This window comes from Hyperoodon ampullatus, assembly GCF_949752795.1.
Source record: "Hyperoodon ampullatus genome assembly, chromosome: 2".
Lineage (NCBI taxonomy): Eukaryota > Metazoa > Chordata > Mammalia > Artiodactyla > Ziphiidae > Hyperoodon > Hyperoodon ampullatus.
The window spans coordinates 130349452-130370640 of NC_136915.1; positions in this window are offsets into that span (position 1 = coordinate 130349452).

The following is a 21189-nucleotide window of genomic DNA, read 5'->3' on the forward strand; positions in this document are numbered from 1 at the left end:
CATGGTTGTGTTTGTACAGAATGGATCTTGGAGAGCATACATAGCAGTGATGCTGATGACGAATCACTTAGGGAACAACTCTCAGGTAGGATCTAAAGCGAGACAATTCCTAAAACACTTGGGTTCCATCCACTTCTTTAGAAACTAAGGAAGGTGAATATGAAATCAGGAAGAAGAAGGAAATATGTGTAGAATTCTGATTTGTTCTTTCCAAACATTAATGATATAATAGAGTTATCGTGTCCATGTCCTTTGACTGTACTGTGCTTATAGTCATCTTTTCTTGCTTTGCCATTCAGAAATTTTCTTTCTCACAAGACTACTCTTTCATTGCTTTTTCACTGCCAAAAATGAAAGGTCCGTTTCTGTTTGGTACCTGGAGGGTATTTTGCACCAAGGATTTTGGTTTCCTTTTTACATTCACGTATGATGGCCATATCCTAGTGGGAACAAAACTCTCATAGTCACTTGACACTGGAGAACAAGTTCCTATAGTTTGTGTCAGGTGGTGGATGAGAGTTGAACTCTCTCCCTCTACACTTTCAGGACTTGTAGCTTCATCTTACTTTTGTCCTCACTGTTTATTCCTCATGGAAAGCACGCTTCCAAAGGTGGAAGAATCACAGAACATGTGATTTGGGATCACTGCATGTGCTCAGTCTCCTCATTTCAGCCTCAGCACCTCCCAAGGCTGATGTGCTGACATGCTTCCATTTGAGAGGGGTCCACGTCCAGCTGATCCTAAAGACCCTTCATGGCCGGCAGGAATTCTAGAGGACTGTGTGAAGGGGCTGCTGGGCATCTTCACACACTGGCTGTCACAGCCCTGCTAACCTGGTCTCCTGGAATTCACCAGGCCCAGGACAGAGACTCAGGGCAGCGGGACCCAGGGTCACTGTCTTCTTACAACCCACTGCTCCGTCCAGACAGCCCTGCCCCTGCTCCCTACTCCCCAGTCCTGCCTAACCTCTGCCCTTTCCTCAGGCCTGCCTTGGTCTTATCCTCCCCAGTTTTTCCAAGGCTGGGGTAAACCCTGACAGGAGTTGTGTGTTTATGAGGCTTACTCTGCTGTAGAACTTTTGTTTCAGCATTCCAGACTAAGGGAATTGGGACAAGTTACTTTTAACTCTAATATTGCTTTCATCCTCTCTAAGGGGCTACGAGACTTACAGAGTCGTTTTGAAGTACCTAAGGTTAGCTCAGGCACAGGACACTTACTTGTTTTGTGAAGTTGGTTGCATATCTAGGCTATTGTGTAGAATGCTGTAATGAACCTATGTTCATCTCATTGTGATACTGATTTAATTTCCTTTGGATATATACCCAGAACTGTGATTGCTGAATCATATGATATTTCTGTTTATAATTTTATAAGGAACCCCCATACTCTTTTTCATAATAGCGGCACCATTTTACATTCCCACCAGCAGTGTTTCCAATTCCCCACATCTTGGCCTTAAACTGTTAATTTTTTTCTTTATAATACACAGCCTAACAGGTATGAGGTGTTCATATGCATTGCCCTGATAATTAGTGAGGTTGAGAACCTTTTCCTATATTTGTTAGCCATTTGTATGTCTTTTTCGGGAAATGTCTTATTTAAGTCTTTGCACATTTCTGAACCCAGTTATTTGCCCTTTTTAATTTTTTAACTTAGTTTGCATTTCAGTTGTAGTGTTTTTCTTTGATGTTTTGTATATTAGCTCCTTTTCTGATATATGTTTGTAATCTTTCTGTAAGTTATATTTTCATCCTATTGACTGTTGAAAAAACTATACTTTCCCTATTTGTTGTCTTAGAAGCTTGGTGAATTTCATTTGGCCATGTATCTATGAGTTTTCTTGGGGGTTATTTATTCTGGTGTTCAGGCCTATGTATCTGTTTCTATGTCAGTACCGTACAGTTTTGATTCCTGTGGCTTTGTAATGTGTTCTGAAGTCAGGAAGTGAGAAGCCTCCATCTATGTTCTTTGTTCTCAGGATTGTGTTGTCTGTTTGGAGTCCTTAGTGGTTCCATATGTATTTTAGGATCTTTTTTTTTTCTATTTCTTTGAAAATGACATTGGGATTTTGATAGGCATTACAATGAATTTATACTTCCCTTTGGGTAGTGTAGAAATGTCAACAATAATATGTCTCCAGTCTATGAATATGATATGTCATTTCAATTATTTGTTCCTTGTTTAATTCTCTCAGCAGTGGTTTGTACTTTTCAGTGTACAGGCCATTTACCTTCTAAGGGCATTTTGTCCCTTCCTTCCCTGGATTTTTCAGAGGCAGTGGTGAGAAGGATGGCCTCATGAAGTGAGTGAATGTCCCTCCCTCCCTTCTGCACCTGCTCGCTGATTATGTCTAGCACAGGTGCACTGGGCCATGCTCATTACCTCTCCCCTCAAGTGGAACACCTGTCGGGAATTCCTCTAGGAGCTGGGTGTTGACATTACTGTTTCAGTGTCCCCAAGGTCTCATGAGTGCCTGGCAAGTGTGCATGAGCCTAGGAAACACCTACAAATGAATCATCAAATCTGGCCAGCAAACTGCCCTGCAGAAGTTGTTAGGCTGCACCTCTCACGCCTGCAAGCCCTGTACTTGCTCAGCCTCAGGGCTAAGGAAAGAGCCCAAAGTCAGGGACAGAGACATTCATGCTTTAATAGATGGGAGATCTTTCACATCAGAAGCAAAGTGGTCCTGGAGAGACATCCCACTGTAGATAGGCGATGGCAGGCAGAATGCAGCAGCAGCAGTAGCAGCATTCTTCTCTCTGGGCGGAATAGGCAGGCTACCAGTTAAAGGGGGAATTGACAGCAGATGGTCTCATCGCTTACCAGGGAAACCAGCAGAGGGACGCATCCCTCTTACCCCTTGGGCTAAGTACCTTCACGGGGCAGAGGTTTTTCCTTTGGTAAACCATCAGCAAACAGCCATCTTGAATGGGTAGACCATACAGAGGGGAATAACCAGGGGAGCGGTGGTAACATCCTCCATATACTTTTTATATATATATATATATACATATATATATATATATGGAGAGCGAGAGAGAGAGGGTTGTGTATTACAGTGTGGTAGCCACTAGCTAGATGTGCCTGTTATAATTTATTTAATTCAATCAAAGATTAACTTAGTGTATTAAAATAAAAGAAAATAAAATATCCCATTACTCAGTCACATTAGTCACATTTTAAATGTATCCATAAGACTTGTAAATTCATATTCGTGTTTCTACAGAATTGCCTTTGAATAGCATTTGTGGCCGTGATAAAGAAAAGGATACAGGTAGGAACAACACTTAGGTAGGATCTAATGGCAGAGGGTTCCTGGAACTTTAGGGTTATATCTTCTGCTTTGGAGACTGAGGAAGGTGGATATGAAATCAGAAAGAAGAATGAAATATGTGTAGAGTTCTGACTTGTTTTTTTCACATTTTAATGATACAATAGAGAGAAATTGTGTCCTTAGACGTGACTGTGCTCTATAATCACCTTTTCTTGATTTGCTCATCAAAACTGATCTTTTGCACATGAGCTGCTTTTTCTTGTGCTTGTCACTGCCTAACATGGAAGTTTGTTTTCTGGTTAGCACATCTAGGGTATTGTGCACAGGAGAGTTTGTTTTCTTTTGCATATTGACCTATGATGGACAGAACCTGTGGGTCAAAACCCTCATGGGCCCTTGAAACTTGAGACCAAGTTCTTCTAGAAAGGGTGAGGTGGTGGATGAGAAGTGAACTGTCTCCCTCTGCACTTTCAGGACTTGTGGCTTCACCTCATGTTTTGTGCTCACTGTTTGTTCCTGTTGTAAAGGACAGACACAGAGATGGATGAGTCACAGAACACGTGCTCTGGGATCATTGCATGTGCTCAGTCTCCTTGAGCTCATCTCAGCCCCTGCACTTCCCAAAGGCTGATGTGCTGACATGCTTCCATTTGAGAGGGGTCCACCTCCAGCTGCCCTAGAGACCCTCCATGGGTGGCAGAAATTCTAGAGGGCTGTGTGAAGGAGCTGCTGGGCTGCTTTACACACTTGCTTTCACAGCCCTGCTGACCTGGTCTCCTGGGGTTGACTAGGCCCAGGACAGAGACTCAGGGCAGCAGGACCCAGGGTCACTGCTCTTCTTACAACCCACTGCTCTGTCCAGACAGCCCTGCCCCTGCTCCCCACACCCCAGTCCTGCCTACCCTCTGACCTTTCCTCAGGCCTGCCTTGGTCTTATCCTTCCCAGTTCTTCCAAGGCTGGGGTAAACCCAGGCAGGTGCTGTGTGTTTATGAGGCTTCCTCTGCTGTAGAATTTTGTTTCAGTATTCCAGAATAAGGGAATTGGGACAAGTTACTTTTAACTCTAATATTACTTTCATGCACTCTAAGGGGCTAAGACACTTACGGAGTAGTTTTGAAGTACCTAAGGTTAGCTCAGGCACAGGACCCTTCCTTGTTTTGCGAAGTTGTTTGCATGTTCTTCCCTCAACACAGCTGTTGCCCAGATTTGGTTAATATTCCTTTTCCTCAGAAGGAGATGGTGCAGAGATAAATGTTCTAAGCTCTTGACCTCCTAAGTGGAAAAGCCATACTGAGAACCCAGGGGTGGGTCCCAGTATGGATGCTCTGGATCCCTGACCTTCACTTACCACTCAGCCAAGGGATCCTCAGTCATGGAGCAAGGGAGTCCCTGCATCCGTATAATTGGCTGGAAGTCCTAGCATCTCCAAAGTTCCAGACCTTGTCCATCAGGTGGCCTTAGTGGTCACAGAATCCAGGGCAGCTATGGGTGGACTTATCAGTTGCCTTTGGCACAGTCATTAATGTGAAATTCACATCAGGACCTGCATTCTCCTGGTCAGCTCACAGATTCTGAGAGGTGTGAGACCCCATGTATACAATAGAGGTCATATCTGTCAGTGCTGGTGTCATTGCTTAAACAAGGCCAAAAGCAGATAAGAATCAGGGAACTATTTTATTGTATTGGATAACGTTACCATTAGCCTTAGCATTGGTCAATTCCTGTAGCCCATACCCAAGGACTCAAAGTGGAACCTGACTGTTAGCCTGTACACTTCTCCTGCACAGCTGGGTTAGAGACAGGCTGTGCTCAGTCCGGGCTCCCTCTTCATAACGAAGTGTCCCACTTATGGAACAGCTCCCTAGAGTATAGACAGCCCCTGACTCAGGGGGCATACATACATTGTATAGAAAACAAAGACTGGGAGAAAAATATGACACGATTGATAGTGGCTGTATCTAAATGGTAGGATTTCAGTTTTGTCAAACCTTGTGTATTTGATTTTCTTTAAGACAAGTGATTAGTGAATAAATATAGCATATTTTGTCTAGGATTGAATTCAGTCCTTTAATAGAGGTTGCTGTTAATCAAGTATAAAATATGATACAATAGAAGACATGATAAATGCAGTAGCTGGCATTGTGGATGCTGGGGAAAGAGTGATCTGGGAAAAATCAAGAGACAGTGGCAATTTAGCAGAAGCTCAAAAGAGGCAGGATGGGTCATGGGTCTGTGTCATTGAAACAGAGCATGCATTTTAGTGTTTACCATTATTTAGATCGACCCTTCCCTTCTGATTAGGCTCCCCTTAGCTAGAAAGCCAAAGCTCTGTTTTCATTTCCTTCCTCTTGTCCTTTGCCTTCCTTCATTCCCCAAAGAGGATGGCCCAACACCAGCTCAGCCCACACTTACTAACCTCCCACATCCATACACACCACCCCATGTCCTCATCGAGAAGAAAGCCCCTGAGTAATTCCTGAGCCTCATCACCAGTGTCCTGACAGTTACTCTGTGTCCCTCCAGCTCTCCCTGAGGATGTGGCGGATGACCTGCACCGTGATAGGACAGAAGAAAAGCCTCCGTGGAAAATCAAGGTTAGCTGGATTTTTTCTGGTCTGAGATAGAAATATTGCTTTATTTCTCTTTCAATAGAATGAAGTTATGAATATTTGAGGGTACTCCTTCCAGATACATACAATTCCCTTGGTTGGGAGAATGTGGAGTGAGAGTCTATTACCAACTCATGGTGCCTGATTCCACAGGACATTACAATTGACAGCATCCATTACAGCCTGTGGAGTACGGAGCTCTCTGTCCTGCATCGATTTTTCCTCTAGGCAAAGAATTCTGTAATTTCCAACCTAAATGGACTTGGAAGTTCCATCCTCCCAGCAAAGTTCTTGCCTTTCAGCCTGAGTAGGTTTGCTCTGATAACCCTTGCTGGGTTCCCTGGACCACTGTTTCTTATCAGGTTTTCTACTGAGCATCACTGTGATCTTATCCTCATAGTGTTTTCTCTTCTGTAATTGCAGGTGGCCTTCACAGAACGTGTAAACAGTATGTATTCTGGAATCAGTCACTTGGGGAGGAAGAACTTTGAAGATGAGAAAGTGGGACATTCTTGCTGGTTTTAGTGTAGAGGGCAAACAGATTCCAAATTTGTGCTGGGAATGAGAGTAGGGGCCCTGGTGATAGAAAGTGATTTACAAGTAATGTGGCCAATTACTATAGTCCCAGGAAGAAGCTGTATTACGGTTAGGTGATGTAGGTTTGTGTGCATGAGACTGGGTGTGTCTGTATGTGAAATGAGTGGTATGATTCTGTGTGTGTATGTGAACATTTTGTGTTGAGTTTCCCTTGATGTATGTTCCCCTAAACATCACTGTTACTGGTGCCAACTTTCTAGAAAATATTCCCATCAACACTGCATCATGAATGGGTATGGATATAAAAGTAAATAAACTGTATACTTTCAGGGTGTGCATTGATTATCTACAAATTGAGCTTCATTTAACATGGAAAACAAATCCTATCACCACCCAGGCAATTGTTTACTGGATTCTTTTTTTTTTTTCTTTTGGCTGTGTTGGGTGTTCGTTGCAGTGTGCGGGCTTCTCATTTCGGTGGCTACTGTTGTTCCAGACCACGGGCTCTAGGTGCATGGGCTTCAATAGTTGTGGCACGTGGGCTCAGTAGTTGTGACTTGCGGGCTCTAGAGCACAGGCTTAGTAGTTGTGGTGCACGGGCTTAGTTGCTCCATGGCTGGATTCTTAGTGAACAAAACAGGGTTTCAGAATCCCTACTCCAGGGTCAAGTTCAACTTCATTTAATAAGAAATCTCATCTCTTAGTAGGTCTCATAGCATTCTGAATGGTTATGATACATCTATCTGGACTTCCCTCATTCTAACTGTTTCCTATTAGAGCCTCGGGATGAGTCCTGCCCCCTTACCTGAAGCACCTAGTTCTAGGCAGACCTCCTTCTTTTTGCAGGGAGCCCATGCTTGTACCCACAAGCCACACCCAGCTCTGCAGGAGCCCGAGAAAGAAGGGGCCTCCAGGAGTAGATGGAGGAAATTCACTCCACCTTTCTCCTTTGAGGCTAATATTCACTATCGGATTCTGTGCTAAGGAAACGAAATGTCCTTCTCCTGTGGAATGTCTCTCTACCATCACTTGTGCCGGCCCTGTTTCTGTGTGCTGGGCAAGAAACACTGCATACAGTGAAGACAGAACCAAGAGATGTACCCCATGGATTGAGCTCAGGGTGGGCACTGGCTCCCTTCCCAGGAGGTTGGGCTTTGCCATGTCGGATAGAGAAACCAAGCAGTGTGACAAGAGCATCTCCACTCATGTTGCTGTGCAAACTGCCAGATGAAGTAGGTTCTTGGTATTTTCTGAAGGCTTTTGCAAGCAAACAAGTCTGGGAGTAAAGTCAATTAAAACATGGAAAGTTATATATAAAAATTTTTTTCGATAGTGAGTCCTTTGAGAAATACATACTTTAATAGAATATGATTGCCTTATATGTGTCAATATTTTCCCCACCAAAGAAAAAACTGAAAATGCTTGATTGTAAAATGTCACTTGTTTACCCAAGAGACGGTGTATGAGTAAAGTTGTTCTAGAAATCCTCAATCCCTAGGTCGTAGATTGCTGATGGTGCTGAGTGGAACCCTGGTGTGCGATTCAGTGCCTGCTACTCACAGGGAGGCTCTTAAGAACTCAGAGAACCGCCCAGTGGACCCCACGTGTGAGGACAGGATTGGAGCCTCGGGCTGGACTTGAAGAGGGAAATGTTTTAGAGAAGTGGAAGGAGATACAGGAAGGGCACCTGAGCCATAGGGAGTCAGGGGTGTTTGGTTTAGAGATCAAGGAAAAGTGTCCACCTGAGCACAGCCTGGGCCACACTTAGGATGCTATTGACGCTTCTGGTTGAATGGGGAAGAGAAAGGACATCCCCCTCTTGCTGGAGTGAACTCTGGAGAGATGTCTTCTTTAAAGCCTGGGGAGAGGAGCTTCTCTCCCATTATCTCCTGATACCTGTGTACATTCTAGACCCTTCCTGCTTTCTTCTTTCCCTCTGTTGACTCCCTTTCCTTATTTTTCTTCTTTTTTCCCCTTTTTCCACTTTGTATTTATTTTACATATGTATATTTTATTGTTGTAAAAGTACACATACAATGAAATCCAACGTCTTAACAAGTTTTGAAATGTCCAGTCAGTCCTGTTGACTACATGCACCTTGTTGTACAGCATGTGTCTAGAACTGTTCCATTTTGCAAATAACACATTCTAACCATTGAACAGAGACTTCCCATGTCAACCTCCTGCCAGCTCTTGGAACCACCCTTCTACTCTCTGCTTCTCAGAGTTTTCTTTCAGTTTTTGACCTTCTGTGACTGGCTTATTTCACTCTTACAAATGTCCTCCAAGTTCTTTTGTGTTTCTGCAAATGGCAGGATTTCCTTCTTCTTCAAAGACTGAATGACATTCCACTGTATGTATACACCACATTTTCTTTATTAATTCATCTTCCCATGGACACTAGGCAGTTTTCCTATGTTATGTATTGTGTATAATGCTGCAATGGACATGAGATTGTAGATATCTCTTGGACATTCTTGTTTTATCTCCTTTGTATATAAACCTAAATGAGTGACTGCTGGATTTTATGAGAGTTCTCTTAATAATTTTTGTGGGACCTCCATCCTGTTTTCCATAATGGCTACACCATTTTACATTACTACAGGGTACAAAACAGGGTACAGAAGTTCCACTTCTTCACATCTTTGCCAGCATCCATTAATTTTCTTTCTTTCTTTCTTTTTTTTTTTTTTTTGCAGTACATGGGCCTTTCATTGTTATGGGCTCTCCCGTTGCAGAGCACAGGCTCCAAACACCCAGGCTCAGCAGCCATGGCTCATGGGCCCAGCTGCTCAGTGGCATGTGGGATCCTCCCAGACCGGGGGCACGAACACGTGTCACCTGCCTCGGCAGGCGGACTCTCATCCATTGTGCCACCAGGGAAGCCCTAATTGTCCTTTTATAATACACATCCTAACAGGTGTGAGTGATATCTCCTTGTGCCTTGATTTCCATTTCCCTGATGCTTAGCGATGTTGAGCAAATTTTCATATGTAGATTGACCACTTGTATGCCTTTATGGAGAAATGTCTAGTGAAGCTTTTTACCCATTTTTAAACTCACTTATTTGCCTGCTGTTTTTCTGAAATTGACTTGTAGTAGTTTTTATATATTCTGGATATTGGTCCCTTATTCAGATACAAGGTTTACACATATTTCCTCCCATTCTATAGGTTTCCTTTTCATTCTGTTGATTGTTGAAGAGATTATCCTTTCTTCACTTGGTAATCTTAGAACCTTGGCCAAGATCTGTTGGCCATATATATGTGCGTTTATTTGGAGTCTCTCTATTATATTTAATTGGTCTGTCTCACTGTCTTGATGCCAGTAGAAGACTGTGTTGACTACTGTGGCATTGTTTTGTGTTTTGAGTTCAGGAAGTGTTAATCTCCATCATTGCTCTTTGCTCTCAAGATTGTTTTATCTACTTGTGGGGGTTCCATATGTATTTTAGGATTCTGTCCACTTCTATAATAATGACATGGAATTTTGTGGGTTGTTGCGATATATGTGTACATCACTTTATATAGTATAAAAATGCCAACAGTATTTAATAATCCAGTCTATGAACATGGTATGTCATTCCCTTTACTTGTCTCTTCTTTAATTTCTTTCCGCAATATCCTGTAGTTTCCAGTATACAAATTTTTCACCTCCAACGGGGCCTTTTCCACTGCCTTCCTCAGGTCTTCTAGATTCAGGTGTGAGAAGGATGGACTCATGGAGAGAGTGAAATCCCTCCCTCCCCTCTGCACCTACTCTCTGATTATGTCTAATACAGGTGTACTTGGCCATGCCCTTCACCTCTGTCTACAAGTGGGCCCCTTGCTGGGAATTCCTCTTGGATCTGAGTGTTGACTGTACTATTTCAGTGTCCACAAGGACTCTCCCAATGCCTGGCGTGGGTCCAAGAGCCCAAGATATACCTACATACGAAGGATGAGATCAGGCCATCAAATTTTCTGCAGTAAAGAACAACCATGGGAAGGGTGGCTGGTTGCCTCTTTCTCATCTTTGGATTTCTTAGAGCTGAGCTTTCCAGTGTGGTAGTCACGAACCAAATGTGTCTATTTATAATTAATTTAGTTCAAACAATAATTAACTCATTCTATTAAAAAATGCAAAAAACACACAATTGCTTGGTCATACTAGCCATGTGTGAAGTGTGTCTGTAACATCTGGAATTTCAGGTTGGTAAGGTTGACCGTGAAAGCTATAAATGGGTCTATAGAAGTGAGGGGTCGAAAGGTGATTTTCTCAGCATCTCTCCCTCATTTGAAATTTTCAACTGTGATCAAGATCTTATTGAAGGACTCTGTCTGCACAGAGCACAGGGGAGGTCTGAGAACCTGGAGGGAAGACCAGGGTGATGCTGTGTGAGCCAGCAAGTTGAGTAGGAGAAATGGGTGGGTCAACTTGTATAATAACTTTATGCTCATGGTTGTGTTTGTACAGAATGGGTCGTGGAGAGCATACATAGCAGTGATGCTGATGACGGTTCACGTAGCGAACAACTCTCAGGTAGGATCTAAAGGGAGACAATTCCTAGAACACTTGGGTTCCACCCGGTTCTTTAGAAACTAAGGAAGGTGAATATGAAATCAGGAAGAAGAAGGAAATATGTGTAGAATTCTGATTTGTTCTTTCCAAATTAATGATATAATAGAGTTATTGTGTCCGTGTCCTTTGACTGTACTGTGCTTATAGTCATCTTTTCTTGCTTTGCCATTCAGAAATTTTCTTTCTCACAAGACTACTCCATTGCTTTTTCACTGCCAAAGATGAATAGTTCGTTTCTATTTGGTACCTGGAGGGTATTTTGCACCAGGGATTTTGGTTTCCTTTTTACATTCACGTATGATGGCCATATCCTAGTGGGAACAAAAGTCTCATAGTCAATTGACACTGGAGAACAAGTCCTTATATTTAGTGTCAGGTGGTGGATGAGACTTGAACTCTCTCCCTCTACACTTTCAGGACTTGTAGCTTCATCTTACTTTTGTCCTCACTGTTGATTCCTCATGGAAAATGCGCTCCCAGAGGTGGATGAGTCACAGAACACATGCTTTGGGATCACTGCATGTGCTCAGTCTCCTCATTTCAGCCTCAGCACCTCCCAAGGCTGATGTGCTGACATGCTTCCATTTGAGAGGGCTCCACGTCCAGCTGCCCCTAAAGACCCTTCATGGCCAGCAGGAATTCTAGAGGACTGTGTGAAGGGGCTTCTGGGCTTCTTCACACACTGGCTCTCACAGCCCTGCTAACCTGGTCTCCTGGAATTGACTGACCAGGCCCAGGACAGAGACTCAAGGCAGCAGGACTCAGGGTCACTGCTCTTCTTACAACCCACTGCTCCATCCGGCCAGCCCTGCCCCTGATCCCCACACTCCAGTCCTGCATACCCTCTGACCTTTCCTCAAGCCTGCCTTGGTCTTATCCTTCCCAGTTCTTCCAAGGCTGGGGTAAACCCTGTCAGGCGCTGTGTGTTTATAAGGCTTCCTCTGCTGTAGAATTTTGTTTCAGTATTCCAGACTAAGGGAATTGGGACAAGTTACTTTTAACTCTAATATTGCTTTCATCCTCTCTAAGGGACTAAGAGACTTACGGAGTTGTTTTGAAGTACCTAAGATTAGCTCAGGCACAGGACACTTACTTCTTTTGTGAAGTTGGTTGCATATCTAGGCTATTGTGTAGAATGCTGCAATGAACCTATGTTCATCTCATTGTGATATTGATTTAATTTCCTTTGGATATATACCCAGAACTGTGATTGCTGAATCATATGATATTTCTGTTTATAATTTTATAAGGAACCCCCATACTCTTTTTCATAATAGCTGCACCATTTTACATTCCCACCAGCAGCGTACAATGTTTCCAATTCCCGACATCTTGGCCTTGACCTGCGGGCTCTAGAGCACAGGCTTAGTAGTTGTTGTGCACGGGCTTAGTTGCTCCATGGGTGGATTCTTAGTGAACAAAACTGGGTTCCAGCATGCCTACTACTGGGCCAATTACAACTTCATTTCATAAGAAATCTCATCTCTTAGTACGTCTCATAGCATTCTGAATGGTTATGATACATCTCTCTGCCACTTCCCTCATTCTAACTGTTTCCTCTTAGAGCCTCGGGATGAGTCCTCCCCTCTTACCAGAAGCACCTAGTGCTAGGCAGGCCTCCTTCCTTTTGCAGGGAGCCCATGCTTGTACCCACATGCCACACCCAGTTCTGCAGGATTCCGAGAAAGAAGGAGCCTCCAGGAGTAGATGGAGGAAATTCACTCCACCTTTCTCCTTTGAGGCTAATATTCACTATTGGATTCTGTGCTAAGGAAACGAAATGTCCTTCTCCTGTGGAAAGTTTGTTTTCCATCAGTTGTGCTGGCCCTGTTTCTGTGTGCTGGGCAAGAAACACTGCATACAGTGAAGACAGAACCAAGACATCTACCCCAGGGATTGAGCTCAGGGTGGGCACTGGCTCCCTTCCCAGCAGGGCGGACAGGAGGTTGTGCTTTACAAGGTGGGACAGAGAAACCAAGCAGTGTGACAAGAGCATCTCCACTCATGTTGCTGTGCAAACTGCCAAGTGAAGTAGGTTCTTGGTATTTTCTGAAGGCTTTTGCAAGCAAACAAGTCTGGGAGTAAAGTCAATTAAAACATGGAAAGATATACTTAAAATTTTTTTTTCGATAGTGAGTCCTTTCAGAAATACATACATTAATAGAATATGATTGCCTTATATGTGTCAATATTTTCCCCACCAAAGAAAAAACTGAAAATGCTTGATTGTAAAATGTCACTTGATTACCCAAGAGACTGTGTATGAGTAAAGTTGTTCTAGAAATCCTCAATCCCTAGGTCATAGTTTCCTGATGGTGCTGAGGGAAACCCTGGTGTGCGATTCAGTGCCTGCTACTCACAGGCAGGCTCTTAAGAACTTACAGACCCACCCAGTGTGCCCCACGTGTGAGGACAGGATTAGAGCCTCTGGCTGGACTTGAAGAGGGAAATGCTTTAGAGAAGTGGAAGGAGATAGAGTAAGGGCACCTGAGCCATGGGGAGTCAGGGGTGTTTGGTTTAGAGATCAAGGAAAAGTGTACACCTGAGCACAGCCTGGGCCACACTTAGGGTGCTATTGGCGCTTCTGGTTGAATGGGGAAGAGAAAGGACATCCCCCTCTTGCTGGAGTGAACTCTGGAGAGATGTCTTCTTTAAAGCCTGGGGAGAGGAGCTTCTCTCCCATTATCTCCTGATACCTGTGTACATTCGAGACCCTTCCTCCTTTCTTCTTCCCCTCTGTTGACTCCCTTTCCTTATTTTTCTTCTTTTTTCCCCTTTTTCCACTTTGTATTTATTTTACATATGTATATTTTATTGTTGTAAAAGTACACATACAATGAAATCCAACGTCTTAACAAGTTTTAAAATGTCCAGGCAGTCCTGTGGACTACATGCACCTTGTTGTACAGCATGTGTCTAGAACTTTTGCATTTTGCAAATAACACGTTCTCACTATTGAACAGAGATTTCCCATGTCAACCTCCAGGCAGCTCTTGGAACCACCCTTCTACTCTCTGCTTCTCGGAGTTTTCTTTCAGTTTTTGACCTTCTGTGACTGGCTTATTTCACTCTTACAAATGTCCTCCAAGTTCTTTCGTGTTGCTGCAAATGGCAGGATTTCCTTCTTTTTCAAAGACTGAATGACATTCCACTTTATGTATACACCACATTTTCTTTATTAATTCATCTTCCCATGGACACTAGGCAGTTTTCCTATGTTGTGTATTGTGTATAATGCTGCAATGGACATGAGATTGTGGATATCTCTTGGACATTCTTGTTTTATCTCCTTGGTATATAAACCTAAATGAGTGATTGCTGGATTTTATGATAGTTCTCTTAATAATTTTGGGGGGACCAACATTCTGTTTTCCATAATGGCTACACCATTTTACATTACTACAGGGTACAAAACAGGGTACAGAAGTTCCACTTCTTCACATCTTTGCCAGCATCCATTAATTTTGTTTCTTTTTTTTTTTTTTTGCAGTACACGGGCCTCTCATGGTTGTGGGCTCTACCGTTGTGGATCACAGGATCCAAACGCACAAGCTCAGCAGCCATGGCTCATGGGCCCAGCCGCTCAGCGGCATGTGGGATCCTCCCAGACTGGGGCACGAACACGTGTCCCCTGCCTCGGCAGGCGGACTCTCAACCACTGTGCCACCACGAAAGCCCTAATTGTCTTTTTATAATACACATCCTAACAGGTGTGAGTGATATCTCCTTGTGGCTTGATTTCCATTTCCCTGATGCTTAGCAATGCTGAGCAAATTTTCATATGTAGATTGACCACTTGTATGCCTTTATGGAGAAATGTCTAGTGAAGCTTTTTACCCATTTTTAAACTCAGTTATTTGATCGCTGTTTTTTTGTAATTGACTTGTTGTAGTTTCTTATATATTCTGGATATTGGTCCCTTATTCAGCTTCAAGGTTTACACATATTTCCTCCCATCCTATAGGTTGCCTTTTCATTCTGTTGATTGTTGAAGAGACTATCCTTTCTTCACTTGGTAATCTTAGAACCTTGGCCAAGATCAGTTGGCCATATATATGTGCGTTTATTTGAGGTCTCTCTATTATATTTCAATGGTCTATCTCACTGTCTTTATGCCAGTAGCAGACTCTTTTGACTACTGTGGCATTGTTATGTGTTTTGAGTTCAGGAAGTGTTAATCTGCATCATTGCTCTTTGCTCTCAAGATTGTTTTATCTACTTGTGGGGGGTTCCATATGTATTTTAGGATTCTGTCCACTTCTATAATAATGACATGGAATTATATGGGTTGTTGCGATATATGTGAACATCACTTTATGTAGTATAGAAATGCCAACAGTATTTAATAATCCAGTCTAAGAATATGGTATGTCATTCCAATTACTTGTCTCTTCTTTAAATTCTTTCCACAATGTCCTGTAGTTTTCAGTATACAAATTTTTCACCTCCGATGGGGCCTTTTCCCTGCCTTCCTCAGGTCTTCTAGAGTCAGGGGTAAGAAGGATGGACTCATGAAGAGAATAAAATCCCTCCCTCCCCTCTGCAGCTACTCTCTGATTATGTCTAATACAGGTGTACTTGGCCATGCCCTTCACCTCTGTCTACAAGTGGGCCCCTTGCTGGGAATTTCTCTTGTATCTGAGTGTTGACTGTACTATTTCAGTGTCCACAAGGACTCTCCCAATGTCTGGCATGGGTTCAAGAGCCAAAGGTATACCTACATACAAATGATCAGATCAGGCCATCAAATTTTCTGCAGTAAAGAACAACCAGGGGAGGGTTGGCTGATTGCCTCTTTCTCATCTTTGGATTTCTTAGAGCTGAGCTTTCCAGTTTGGTATCCACTAACCAAATGTGTCTATTTATAATTAATTTAGTTCAAACAATAATTAACTCATTGTATTAAAAAATGCAAAAAACACACAATTGCTTGGTCACACTAGCCATGTTTGAAGTGTGTCTGTAACATCTGGAATTTCAGGTTGGTAAGGTTGACCGTGAAAACTATAAATGGGTTTATAGAAGTGAGGGGTCGAAAAGTGATTTTCTCAGCATCTCTCCCTCATTTGAAATTTTCAACTGTGATCAAGATCTTATTGAAGGACTCTGTCTGCACAGAGCACAGGGGAGGTCTGAGAACCTGGAGGGAAGACCAGGGTGATGCTGTGTGAGCCAGCAAGTTGAGTAGGAGAAATGGGTGGGTCAACTTGTATAATAACTTTATGCTCATGGTTGTGTTTGTACAGAATGCATGGTGGAGAGCATACATAGCAGTGATGCTGATGACGATTCACATAGGGAACAACTCTCAGGTAGGATCTAAAGTGAGACAATTCCTAGAACACTTGGGTTCCACCTGGTTCTTTAGAAACTAAGGATGGTGAATATGAAATCAGGAAGAAGAAGGAAATATGTGTAGAATTCTGATTTGTTCTTTCCAGATTTTAATGATATAATAGAGTTATTGTGTCCATGTCCTTTGACTGTACTGTGCTTATAGTCATCTTTTCTTGCTTTGCCATTCTGAAATTTTCTTTCTCACAAGACTACTCTTTCATTGCTTTTTCACTGCCAAAGATGAATAGTTCGTTTCTATTTGGTACCTGGAGGGTATTTTGCACCAGGGATTTTGGTTTCCTTTTTACATTCACGTATGATGGCCATATCCTAGTGGGAACAAAGCTCTCATAGTCACTTGACACTGGAGAGCAAGTTCTTATAGTGAGTGTCAGGTGTTGGATGAGACTTGAACTCTCTCCCTCTACACTTTCAGGACTTGTAGCTTCACCTTACTTTTGTCCTCACTGTTTATTCCTCAAGGAAACTGCGCTCCCAGAGGTGGATGAGTCACAGAACACATGCTTTGGGATCACTGCATGTGCTCAGTCTCCTCATTTCAGCCTCAGCACCTCCCAAGGCTGATGTGCTGACATGCTTCCATTTGAGAGGGTTCCACGTCCAGCTGCCCCTACAGATGCTTCATTGCCAGCAGGAATTCTAGAGGACTGTGTGAAGGGGCTGCTGGGCTCGCTTCACACACTGGCTCTCATAGCCCTGCTAACCTGGTCTCCTGGGATTGACCAGGCCCAGGACAGAGACTCAGGGCAGCAGGACCCAGGGTCACTGCTCTTCTTACAACCCACTGCTCCATCCGGACACACCTGCCCCTGCTCCCCACACTCCAGTCCTGCCTACCCTCGGACCTTTCCTCAGGCCTGCCTTGGTCTTATCCTTCCCAGTTCTTCCAAGGCTGGGGTAAACCCTGGCAGGTGCTGTGAGTTTATGAGGCTTCCCCTGCTGTAGAACTTTTGTTTCAGTATTCCAGACTAAGGGAATTGGGACAAGTTACTTTTAACTCTAATATTGCTTTCATTCTCTCTAAGGGGCTAAGAGACTTACGGAGTTGTTTTGAAGTACCTAAGGTTAGCTCAGGCACAGGACACTTACTTGTTTTGTGAAGTTGGTTGCATATCTAGGCTATTGTGGAGAATGCTGCAATGAACCTAAGGTCATCTCATTGTGATACTGATTTAATTTCCTTTGGATATATACCCAGAACTGTGATTGCTGAATCATATGATATTTCTGTTTATAATTTTATAAGGAACCCCCATACTCTTTTTCATAATAGCGGCACCATTTTACATTGCCACCAGCAGTGTACGAAGTTTCCAATTCCCCACATCTTGGCCTTAAACTGTTAATTTTTTTCTTTATAATACACAGCCTAACAGGTATGAGGTGTTCATTTGCATTGCCCTGATGATTAGAGAGGTTGAGAACCTTTTCCTATATTTGTTAGCCATTTGTATGTCTTTTTCAGGAAATGTCTTATTTAAGTCTTTGCACATTTCTGAACCCAGTTATTTACCCTTTTTAATTTTTTAACGTATTTTGCATTTGAGTTGTAGTGTTTTTCTTAGATGTTTGGACATTAGCTCCTTTTCTGATATATGTTTGTAATCTTTCTGTAAGTTATATTTTCATCCTATTGACTGTTGAAAAAACTATACTTTCCCTATTTGTTGTCTTAGAAGGTTGGTGAATTTCATTTGGCCATGTATCTATGAGTTTTCTTGGGGGTTATTTATTCTGGTCTTTAGGCCTATGTATCTGTTTCTATGTCAGTACCATACAGTTTTGATTCCTGTGGCTTTGTAATGTGTTTTGAAGTCAGGAAGTGAGAAGCCTCCATCTATGTTCTTTGTTCTCAGGATTGTTTTGTCTGTTTGGAGTCCTTAGTAGTTCCATATGTATTTTAGGATTTTTTTTTCTTTTACCTTGAAAATGACATTGGGATTTTGATAGGTATTACAATGAATTAATACTTACCTTCGGGTAGTGTAGAAATGTCAACAATAATAAGTTTCCAGTCTATGAAGATGATATGTCATTTCAATTATTTGTTCCTTGTTTAATTCTCTCAGCAGTGGTTTGTAGTTTTCAGTGTACAGGCCATTTACCTTCTAAGGGCATTTTGTCCCTTCCTTCCCTGGATTTTTCAGAGGCAGTGGTGAGAAGGATGTCCTCATGAAGTGAGTGAATGTCCCTCCCTCCCTTCTGCACCTGCTCGCTGATTATGTCTAGCACAGGTGCACTGGGCCATGTTCATTACCTCTCCCGTCAAGTGGAACACCTGTCGGGAATTCCTCTAGGAGCTGGGTGTTGACATTACTGTTTCAGTGTCCCCAAGGTCTCATGAGTGCCTGGCAAGTGTGCATGAGCCTAGGAAACACCTACAAATGAATCATCAAATCTGGCCAGCAAACTGCCCTGCAGAAGGTGTTGGGCTGCACCTCTCACGCCTGCAAGCCCTGTACTTGCTCAGCCTCAGGGCTAAGGAAAGAGCCCGAAGTCAGGGACAGAGACATTCATGGTTTAATAAATGGGAGATGTTTCACGTCAGAAGCAAAGTGGTCCTGGAGAGACATCCCACTGTAGATAGCCGATGGCAGGCAGAACGCAGCAGCAGCAGTAGCAGCATTCTTCTCTCTGGGCCGAGTAGGCAGGCTACCAGTTAAAGGGGGAATTGACAGCAGATGGTCTCATCGCTTACCAGGGAAACCTGCAGAGGGACACATCCCTCTTACCCCTTGGGCTAAGTACCTTCACGGGGCAGAGGTTTTTCCTTTGGTAAACCATCAGCAAACAGCCATCTTGAATGGGTAGACCATACAGAGGGGAATACCCAGGGGAGCGGTGGTAACATCCTCCATATACTTTATATATATATATATATATATACGTATATATATATATATATATACATATATATATATATGGAGAGAGAGAGAGAGAGGGATGTGTATTACAGTGTGGTAGACACTAGCTAGATGTGCCTGTTATAATTTGTTTAATTCAATCAATGATTAACTCAGTGTATTAAAATAAAAGAAAATAAAATATCCAATTAGTCACATTAGTCACATTTTAAATGTATCCATAAGACTTGTAAATTCATATTCGTGTTTCTACAGAATTGACTTTGGATAGCATTTGTGGCCGTGATAAAGAAAAGGATACAGGTAGGAACAACACTTAGGTAGGATCTAATGGCAGAGGGTTCCTGGAACTTTAGGGTTATATCTTCTGCTTTGGAGACTAAGGAAGGTGGATATGAAATCAGAAAGAAGAATGAAATATGTGTAGAGCTCTGACTTGCTTTTTTTCATATTTTAATGATACAATAGAGAGAAATTGTGTCCTTAGATGTGACTGTGCTCTATAATCACCTTTTCTTGATTTGCTCATCAAAACTGATCTTTTGCACATGAGCTGCTCTTTCGTGTGCTTGTCACTGCCTAATAAGGAAGTTTGTTTTCTGGTTAGCACATCTAGGGTATTGTGCACAGTAGAGTTTGTTTTCATTTGCATATTGACCTAAGATGGACAGAACCTGTGGGTCAAAACTCATGGGCCCTTGAAACTTGAGACCAAGTTCTTCTAGAAAGGGTGAGGTGGTGGATGAGAAGTGAACTGTCTCCCTCTGCACTTTCAGGACTTGTGGCTTCACCTCATATTTTGTGCTCACTGTTAGTTCCTCTTGTAAAGGACAGTCCCAGAGATGGATGAGTCACAGAACACGTGCCCTGGGATCACTGCATGTGCTCAGTCTCCTTGAGCTCATCTCAGCCTCTACACTTCCCCAAGGCTGATGTGCTCACATGCTTCCATTTGAGAGGGGTCCACATCCAGCTACCCTAGAGACCCTCCATGGGTGGCAGAAATTCTAGAGGGCTGTGTGAAGGGGCTGCTGGGCTTCTTTACACACTTGCTTTCACAGCCCTGCTGACCTGGTCTCCTGGGGTTGACCAGGCCCAGGACAGAGACTCAGGGCAGCAGGACCCAGGGTCACTGCTCTTCTTACAACTCACTGCTCTGTCCGGACAGCCCTGCCCCTGCTCCCCACACCCCAGTCCTGCCTACCCTCTGACCTTTCCTCAGGCCTGCCTTGGTCTTATCCTTCCCAGTTCTTCCAAGGCTGGGGTAAACCCAGGCAGGTGCTGTGTGTTTATGAGACTTCCTCTGCTGTAGAATTTTGTTTCAGTGTTCCAGACTAAGGGAATTGGGACAACTTACTTTTAACTCTAATATTGCTTTCATCTGCTCTACGGGGCTAAGAGACTTACGGAGTTGTTTTGAAGTACCTAAGGTTAGCTCAGGCACAGGACCCTTATTTGTTTGTGAAGTTGTTTGCATGTTCTTCCCTCAACACAGCTGTTACCCAGATTGGGTTAATATTCCTTTTCCTCAGAAGGAGATGGTGCAGAGATAAATGTTCTAAGCTCTTGACGTCCTAAGTGGAAAAGCCATACTGAGACCCCAGGGGTGGGTCCCAATGTGGATGCACTTGATCCCTGACCTGCACTTATCACTTAGCCAAGGGGTCCTCAGTCATGGAGCAAGGGAGTCCCTGCATCCGTATCCTTGGCTGGAAGTCCTAGAATCTCCAAAGGTCCAGAACTTGCCTATCAGGTGGCCTTAGTGGTCACAGAATCCAGGGCAGCTATGGGTGGACATATCAGTTGACTTTGGCACAGTCATTAAGGTGAAATTCACCTCAGGACCTGCATTCTCCTAGTCAGCTCACAGATTCTGAGAGGTGTGAGACCCCATGTATACAGTACAGGTCATATCTGTCAGTGCTGGTGTCACTGCTTAAACAAGGCCAAAAGCAGATAAGAATCAGGGAGCTATTTTATTGTAT